This window comes from Phoca vitulina, unplaced genomic scaffold (genome assembly GCF_004348235.1).
Source record: "Phoca vitulina isolate PV1807 unplaced genomic scaffold, GSC_HSeal_1.0 scaffold55, whole genome shotgun sequence".
In the NCBI taxonomy this organism is placed as follows: Eukaryota; Metazoa; Chordata; class Mammalia; order Carnivora; family Phocidae; genus Phoca; species Phoca vitulina.
The window spans coordinates 2339751-2348941 of record NW_022589758.1 but is presented as its reverse complement, the minus strand read 5'-3'; the positions used below and the strand labels follow the sequence as shown (position 1 = coordinate 2348941).

The 9191-nt window shown below is 43.1% G+C and overlaps 1 non-coding gene across 1 annotated transcript; it reads right to left on the bottom strand.

Annotated features, from left to right (window-relative positions):
- Positions 1-1708: 1708 nt before the first annotated feature.
- TRNAK-CUU lies at positions 1709-1781 on the bottom strand. Its single transcript has one exon. It is a non-coding gene; the product is annotated as a tRNA-Lys (tRNA).
- Positions 1782-9191: the final 7410 nt, after the last annotated feature.

Here is a 9191-nt window from a genome sequence, read left to right as displayed (position 1 = left end):
GGTTTCAGTACTTCCTATAAGGCCCTAGCTCTGTGAAGAAAGGCCCTCACTAAACTTGGAGTACGCTAAAGAAACTCTGGTCTGTGTGCACCAGGAGACATTAAAAATGTCCACCACAGCGGTGAGAGAGGGCCAAACTGCTCCCTTAAGAAAATGGAAGGAATCTGTGTTTGGCTCCTGAGAGGGACAAAACAGAGAAGGGAAAGAAAAGAGGGAGAACTGCACAAGGACACAAGGTGATGTGGAGTTGGAGAGGAGGCCAAGAAATTGTTTTCAAAATCTAGATATCCAAAGTTAATTGTAAGTTTTGCCCACTGTAATCCAGGGGTGCACAAAATACATGTTTTAGCCAAGTGCCCAGTGGCTTGAGCCAAGGCCAGAAACAAATACAGTTGACTTTTGAACAACATAGCTTTGAACTGCGTGGTTTCACGTATATGCAGATTTGGTTCTGTAAATATATTGGAAAGGTTTTGGAGATTTGCCACAATCTGAAAAAAACTTGCAGACAAAACGCATAGCCTAGAAATACCAAAAAGAAGAAAGAAAGAAAGAAAGAAAGAAAGAAAGAAAGAAAAAAAGAAAGAAAGAAAAGGTTAGGTATTGTAAGAAGATAGCACATAATACATATAACATACAAAATATATGTTAATTGACTTCATGTTATCTCGGTAAGGCTTCAGATCAAAAGTAGGCTGTTAGTAGTTAAGTTTGGGGGGAGTCAAAAGTTACACATGGATTTTCAACTGCAAATGGGGTGGGGCCCTAACCCTCATTTTGTTCAAGGGCCAACTGTATTTTATCCTAGAATGAACTTCCATATATAAAATTTCATTCCAAAATATTATAATTTTATTAGGAAAAGTTACAGTCATCATTATTTGAAGTGTGACATTTTACTGTAGCTACAGAAACATCTGGGCTCAGACAGCTGCTGGACTGCTCTTTCAACCCTTGTACCACATGCTGGCAATTTTGTACCAGATGGACATTGACTTTCAAGTGAAGTCAGAGCAGGCGCATGGTGTTTTCAGCCAGCACGTGGATTTCTGCTTCCGGGGATGTTGCCACCCATCTAAGTTTCCTTCCTAATAGTAACTGACCCAGGTCAAAATTCACCTCCTAGAGTTAAAGGTTAGGTGGATGGTGACAGTACCATTTCACTGACGAAGGCTCACCAACCAAGCTCTTGGGCATGGCTTAAAGAAGATAATTTCTGAATATTTTCAGGAGCAACCTTCAGATTGTTTTTCTTGCTCTGGCTTTTTATTTCTAATAAGTGTGCAGCACTTACATTGCTTCACATGATTACAGGAGATAAATTTGTCCTCAAACCTTGGATCTGGAAATGTGGCACTGGAGCAAGTAATTGGCTTTCAAGATGACAAAATTATCTCTGAATTTCCACCTGCATCTCAGCTTTCATTGCATTCACACCAATTTTAGCATCTGCGGTGGAGAAAAATGATAGAGGTAGCTTTCCAGCAGGTCATGGAGAAAATACTTGCAGCTTCAAGGCACATCAGTCTGCTTAACTGCTTCAGCAGCTTCCAGCAAATAAACTACCTTCATTGCAAGTAACCGCTGGTTGTTAATAAGCCCTGCTATGTTGGTATCGTTATCTGCAAAGCACAGAATTAAGGTTCTTCTTTTGTCTAAGTAACTTTTTTTTAAGTTTCAATTTATTTATTTACTTAAGTAATCTTTACACCCAACGTGGGGCTTGAACCCACGACCCAGAGATTAAGGGTCTCATGCTCTTCCAACTGAGCCAGCCAGGTGCTCCCAAGTGACATTTTTTTTCCCTTAAGCGTGTTATTGCTGCTTTTACATCTTGTTTGACCTGCCGTTTGGGAAGTACTGTTGGCAGCACTTTGCACACTGTTAGGGAAGGAGTTCCTGTTTATTAAAAGCGACAATGCATTAAATTCATGCTTCCTCAACTTTAGTGATCCCCAGGGATTCTGATTTGGTAGTTCAGGGTAGGACCCAAGAATTTACAATTCTATGGAGCTCCCAGGAGATGCAGCCGCTGGTGGGGAGCCCACACCTGGAATAGCTCTGAGTTAAATAATGACCTTGTCCCCACCCACTGTCTTCAGTTGCAGGTCTGGTTTGCTGAAGGGATGTCCATCTGCTCTTCTTATTTTGCCAATTTCTAAGCTTCTTTCCAAGGAAACCATTCAGCCCTCTGTTCTTTTTTTCTTTTTTTTTTTTTTAAACAGCAATATTGAGATACAATTCACATACCATACAATTAATCCACTTACAGTGTATGATCCAATGGGTTTTAGTATATCGACGAAGTTGTGCAAACATCAACATAACTTCAGAATATTTGCATCACCTCGGAAAGAAACTCCATATCCTTTAGCTATCACCTCCACGTCCCCCCAGCCCCTGGCAACTGCCAATCTACTTTCTGTCTCCAGGATTTTGCCGATTCTAGATATTTTAGAGAAATGGAACTGTACGGTCACCCTCTGCTCCTAAGTGTTTCCTTGAAGGGACAGGAGCAGAGTAATATTTGTCAGGACTGAACAAGATTAGAAAAACAACTCTGCTGGGCACCATTGTTTAAGAAACGAGGCTCTCAGGGATGATATCTCTTCCTGAACAGGGTCATGGCATTGGCAGTGAAGGTTATTTGGATTTTGAAGGTTTATGATTTGCTGTTGTGGTGGGATCTACTTATTTTATGTGGCCACGCCACCGCCTTCCGATGACAACCCATTCTTTCTTCTGGGGGACTGTCTTCCCTGCTCTGTGTGGTTTTAATGGCGCAGCTAATCACAATACCCTCCTCCCAGCTCCCATCACCTCCCCTGCAACTCACGTTATAGACTGAATTCTGTGTCCCCACAAAATTTATGTGTTGAGATCCCAGCCCCCAATGTGAGGGTATGAGGAGGTGGGATCATTGGGAAGTGATTCAGTCGGGGCAGAGCTGCATGAGCGGGATTAGTGCCCTCCTAAGAGACGGGACCAAGCTTTCTTCCTCTCCCTGCACTCTGCCAGAGGGAGGACACAGCAAGAAGGTGGCCATCTAGAAACCAGCAACAGGGCTCTCACCTGAACCCAACCAAGCTGGCCCATGTGCGAAATAAGTGTTAGTTGCTCCAGCCACCAAGCCTATGATATTCTATGATAGCTGCCTGAGCTAAGGCAACTTGATTCATAGGAGAGGGTACCTGACTGAAGCTGGCTTTGGACATTTCTAAAACAGCCCTAAGGGAAGGGAACTGTTTCTTTCCAGGTATATGTGTTGGAAGGATGTGAGCCCTGGAGCAGCCATCAAGCAGGGTTTCAACATCCTGGCTGACACCTGCATAGAGAGGCAGAGGCAGGGAGGGAGGTAGTCTTGAGGAGAGGGAGCATCCCCATCTTACCCTGAGGTTCCCAGGGCCACCCTGGTTCTTGCTTCCCCAAGACTGGTTTGTTGGTTCTGATCCCTATTCTAGAAGTATGGAATGGACCTCAAGCAGGTCTGAAGTCTCAGAACCAGAAACTTGTGGTAAATGAACATTTACTGTCACCAGTCTCATGGCAAATGGGGACTTGTTTTGTGTCCGTTTCTTATATCTGGCCAGGAGGCAAGCAGGCAGCCAGGCTCTCCGGTATGATTGAAAGGGGCTAAGAGAGTAAAAAGACCTCAAGAGAAGAGGCAGGTGAGAGTTTCTCCCACCCAGTAAAATCATCACTCTGTGCCCACTGGCCTTAAAGGGATCTTGGAGGAACCAAGGATGCCAGCTGCATCATCTCCTGCAGAAGATGAAGCTAAGTTGCCTGAAGCTAAGTTTCTGTGTCTTTTGACATCAGAGAAAACACATTCCTTTAACTCTGTCTATGGGCATCTTTCCACCAACCACACCACTGTCCCACTGAGAAAACAGGGCAATGAATTCTCCCAAGATCCTTCTAATAGATCCCTTTTTATCTAAAGTCCTTTTTGTTTGCTTCATCATCTGTTTTGAAAAGTTCCAACTAAGAAAACTACCGATGCTAAGGAATTTAGTCACCATTCTGCTTATCTAAAGATAAGGCGCTCACTATACTTTTGTGCAAAATATGACTATATATCACTGTCGAGCAGAACATTGCACACCAGCTACCAGAGGACTCTAAACACTTCTGCCCATTGCACGATGGTACTGGACTTGCCAAGGAAAACACAACATGGTCAAGTGCTAAATGGAACGATGTTTGACTTACACAGAGAAAACACAGAGCAAGACCAGCTTTGATCGTGGGGGTCGGTCCCCCATGGCCAGTGGGTCCCCTGGGCAGCCAATGCAGGGCAACTGGCCTATGCACACCCCTCTTGTGTCACAGCAGAACTCTGATCACTCCACGTGGAGTCTGAAATACTGAAAGCGAGGTGTGTGCCTGTGGGCCATTGACATACAGGTGTAAGCAGAGTAAAGGAACATTCATTGAGCATGAAACAGGGAAAGATACTCCCACACAAGACAGTCAGCCCAGCACAGGCTGTGTGGGCTCTTTATCCCTCAATAAGGAAGTGTTCCAGGTCCAAGGCCCATTCTTACGTGGCTGAGTGGGACTGTGTACGTGAGTCTGCCTTTCTCAGTAATAACCATAGCCACTTGGAGACTCTGACTTGCAAGGCACAGAAAACCTAACTCAGACAGAACTGGCTCACATAACTGATAAGCTCCAGTAGTAAGGGCCCCAGGCTCCATTTATTTGTGATTCTTGGCTCTGCCTTCCTATGTCATACCATAACCATTTTAAGACAGGCATTCTTTACGGAAGCAAAATGCGTGCAGGTTTTGTCTCTCCTGACATTAGACTCTTCTCTAATTGGACAAACTCAGCATTCCTGAAACAAAAGGGGAAGGGATCAAGGCTGCCACTTGTTGGGAGAAGCAATCGCAAAGTCTGCCGCATTGACTCCAGGTCTCTGTTTGGACACAGTTTAGTTTGATAACGGCTGCACTTCCATTCCGAACCAGGTATTGTTGATGAGTGAACAACAGCCCTGCCCAAGAGAAACACACAGGCTTCTAATCAATTCATAAATACTTCCTTTGAATGTAATATCAAATGCTAATTTAAAGGTAGCCTAAGAAACCCAGAGGAGGGTACTTCGCCTAACCAAGGGTGTTGTAAAGGCTCCCTCGTAAATATTTTCCCTGTACTTGGAGGTATATGCACTTGAGACTTCAACTCCGTACAGAAGCTCCATGAGGCCTCACCCCATAGTATTCACTTATCCCCGGCAGAGACTGGCTCTCAGGCCATCCCCAGTCTGTTCCAAAACAAAGCCTTTGCATAACTGTATTTTAGCCCCGTTAGTGGTTTTGTTTCCATTTTCAGCCAGTTGTTTGTTCGGTTGTTACATTCTTTTTCCCTACCTTCTGACAGTGTAACAATCTTAGCCTGCCCTCCTCCATTTGTTCTCACAGCTTTCCACCCTCTCCACCTACATATGAAAACTTAATTTTCATTTTCCAATGTATGGAGACACAGTAGCACTTTTCAGAGCCAAGTCAGAGGATACTGGGAAGGTGAGAACTGACTTATTAAGTACCAACCATGTACTGGCAAGAGAGTAGACTTTTTTTTTGGCATCCGTTTAATTCTCAAAGTCTGTGAGATAGATCTAGTTCCCCTGTTTTACAAATGAGGAAAAGAGCCCAGAGAAGGTGGGTTACTCACGGAGAGTTATGCAGCTGCTTAGTGAAGAGGTAGAAATCTATACCCAAGGCCATCTGATTTCAAAGTTTTTCCAAAGCTGTTTTCTTCATTACCCGGTGATTTCAATTTTGGCTGTAATAAAAATCATCTGGAGAGTTAAAACACACACACACACACACACACACACACACACACACACGACTTGGGCACCACTCCTAGACAGCCTTATTTTAAAAGGGTGGGGCCCAGGCCTCAGCATTTTCCTTCAAAGCACAGTCTCAAGTGCATATACCTCCAAGTACAGGGAAAATATTTACGAGGGAGCCTTTACAACACCCTTGGTTAGGCGAAGTACCCTCCTCTGGGTTTCTTAGGCTACCTTTAAATTAGCATTTGATATTACATTCAAAGGAAGTATTTATGAATTGATTAGAAGCCTGTGTGTTTCTCTTGGATGAGTCTCATGAAAACCCAGGGTTAGAACAAATTGTACTAGAACATGCTTGCCTCCCAAACCATATCAATAAATTTCATGAAACATAACAGAGGCTGGACAGCACTTCAATCTCAACATCTAAAAATAGCTAATAGTGGCACCAATATACAGTATTAAAGGAAACCCAGAGTAGTTTCACCTAGGATGCTTCACTCATGCAAAGTGTTTATGATAGACCTGGGACCAACATAACAAATCAGATCCCAGAAGCCTGCTCTTGACTTTGTTTCTGAGCCTGCATGTGATGGTTGGCTTCTCAGCACACACCACGAACGCCCTGCCCCACATGCCCTCGGCCCACCCTGGGTCCACCTGCAGCTCCTAGGGAAGACAGGCTTGTACACACTGACAGCTCCTCACCTCAGGCAGTGACCCGTGTTTCTCTGCTTCTCTGCCTGACGGCTTTCTCTAGCACCTCTGGAGCTGGCTCAGTCCCAGCACAGCTGTCTGGGAAGTGCCAGGGATTTATTATCCCCTGGGACAGCCCTTATCCAATGAGGAACAGAAGCCTGTGGAGAAATACCTAGGGTTCGGAGGCTGCTTGGTTCCCCTGAGCTTCATTTGCACATGGTTAGAATGACTCAAACTCACCCCTTTCGGTGACTTCCTCCCTTGCCTAACGGTCCCTACTCCCTTGCTTATGCTTCCTGGGATCACCTCCCCAGTTTACTCTTTGCACCTAAATCTTAGTCTCAGGGTCTGATTTGGGGGAACCAAACTAGAACAACCTCTAGGTGTCTCATTTTAACCTCAGATGTAAATATGCATAAGCCAACAATGATACTAATTCATACATGAATACTACTTTATAGCTTACAAAGAGCTTTCACAAACACTATCATCTTGATCACTAAAGGAGGAAAACATTTCCTAACACCATCACAAGATGGTTAGGGGATGGATCCAGTGAGCTTTAATTTCTTGAGAGAAAAGTATACCATTATCATAATAAAGACAGGCATAGATTCATTTTTCCCTGTATGCACATACCCTGCTGACTCTATTTGACTCTATTAGTGGGTCCTTCACAAGAGAAATGATCTATTCAAGCAAATATTGGAAATAACTCTTTGGTTTTACACAGAGGGATGCTCAAGTAATTAGTGCAACAACATCAATGGGTTGTGGGGTTGGTTTTTTTTTTTTTAAAGTTTTATCATGAATAGTCATTCATGCTTCATTATGTAAAATTTTATGTTAAAAATATGTGTTGTGGAAACAGTCTTCATTGAGATAAAAGCAATCTGACATGGGTCACAGACTAGGGGTAACAGAGAAATTCAACATTTTTTTTTCTGTCCTATAATTTAAATAAAAATGAGATAGAAAGGGGGAGATCATTGGGGTTGCAACACAAAGAATGATATTCCTTGGCCATTACTTTGCAACATACAAAAGATTCTGCTGGGTACTATAGCTTCTAGCAGTCTTAGCTTTAGAGAACTTTAGATAAAATTGACTAGCTCAAGGAAAAGATATTATTATTGTGAGAATAAGAATGAGCAAAAATGCACAGCTCTCTCTGAATCTAAATCCTTAATGAAATGGATAATCCTGCAGCAGAAGAATTCGATTGAAGCTATTATTGTCCCATCTGTGCTGAGTCAGGGCTGGCCACCTTGCACCTTTCTTCACAGAAAGTAGGGCTCCTTTTTCAGTAGAATTACAATCTTTTTTCTTTTCTCTATAATTTGGACCTTTTTACTGCTGGTTGGATTTCTATTATTCATATTGTAAGGAATTTTAAAGCATTTCCTGAAAAACAAGATTAGAAGTTTTAAGTCTATATAGGAGGGTACCACCTTAACCACGTAGTTAAGGTTCTTCTGGTTTCGTATTTATTTATTTTAAAGATTTTATTTTTAAGTAATCGCTCTACCCAGCGTGGGGCTTGAACTCATAACCCCGAGGAGATCAAGAGTCATGTGCTCCACCGACTGAGCCAGCCAGGCACCCCTCATATTTACTTTTCAAGAAAATCTAGATGATTTCTTAAAATGTCTAAGCCATAAAATCCACAAATGAAGCCTTGAACTTCCAGGGTTCTTTCTCTTAACCCACTGGCCTCTAACCTTATATAAAACACACAATTTCATTTTTCTTTTGGGGTCAGGATTTGGTCTGAGTGGTCATGACAAACTGGGGTGCAATGTGGGTGTTTCCTTATAGAGGCTGAAAGTGTAAAGGGGCAAACTGCTTCTCAGGAAAAAAATAAAAACGAAACAGGAAAAAGTGCTGATCCTAATTGTATGACTGCGAGAGAGGGCAAGCCAGATATGGAAGCAACATCTGTCTAGGCTCATTGAACAAAAGGGCATGCAAACCTAAGGGACAAGAATTTGGAAACACGTAAAGAGGTTTGAGGGAAAGGGAGTGGGTGGGTAGAAAAAAGACACGAGAAATCAGTGGAGGCCCCAGAGAGGAGCTAAATTTGCTAGTGACTGCATATTTGACATCTCAGTATAGTCAGACTTTCTAAAATACATAAACAAGTCCTGTTTTAGTCCTCAATCCCTACCAGAACATTCTATATGGGGACAGGGAGACTAGTGGGCTTGGCTCGGCCTATAGTCTAACATTTTTATTCTTTTTTTTTTTTTAAGATTTTATTTATTTATTTGACAGAGAGAGAGGGACAGAGCACAAGCAGGGGGAGCAGCAGCAGAGGGAGAGGGAGAAGCAGGCTCCCCCCCCCCCACGAGCAGGGAGCCCGACGCGGGGCTCGATCCCAGGACCCTGGGATCATGACCTGAACCGAAGGCAGACGCTTAACGACTGAGCCACCCAGGCGCCCCGCGCCCCAAACAGTTTTATTCTTGATAATAATAATATGGAGACGTTCACATATTAATTAAAACTGGTGTCGGTGTTCCAGATCATGATGGTAATTAATTACTACTGCAGGCTTAAGGATAGACTGTAAAAGGGTAAAATGTAAAAAATGCATATATTCACCTGTTTTCCTGTGCTAAATTAATATAACATTATCCTGGGGAAGCAGGAAGATGTAACGTTCTTTTCAACATTTTTCTATGGG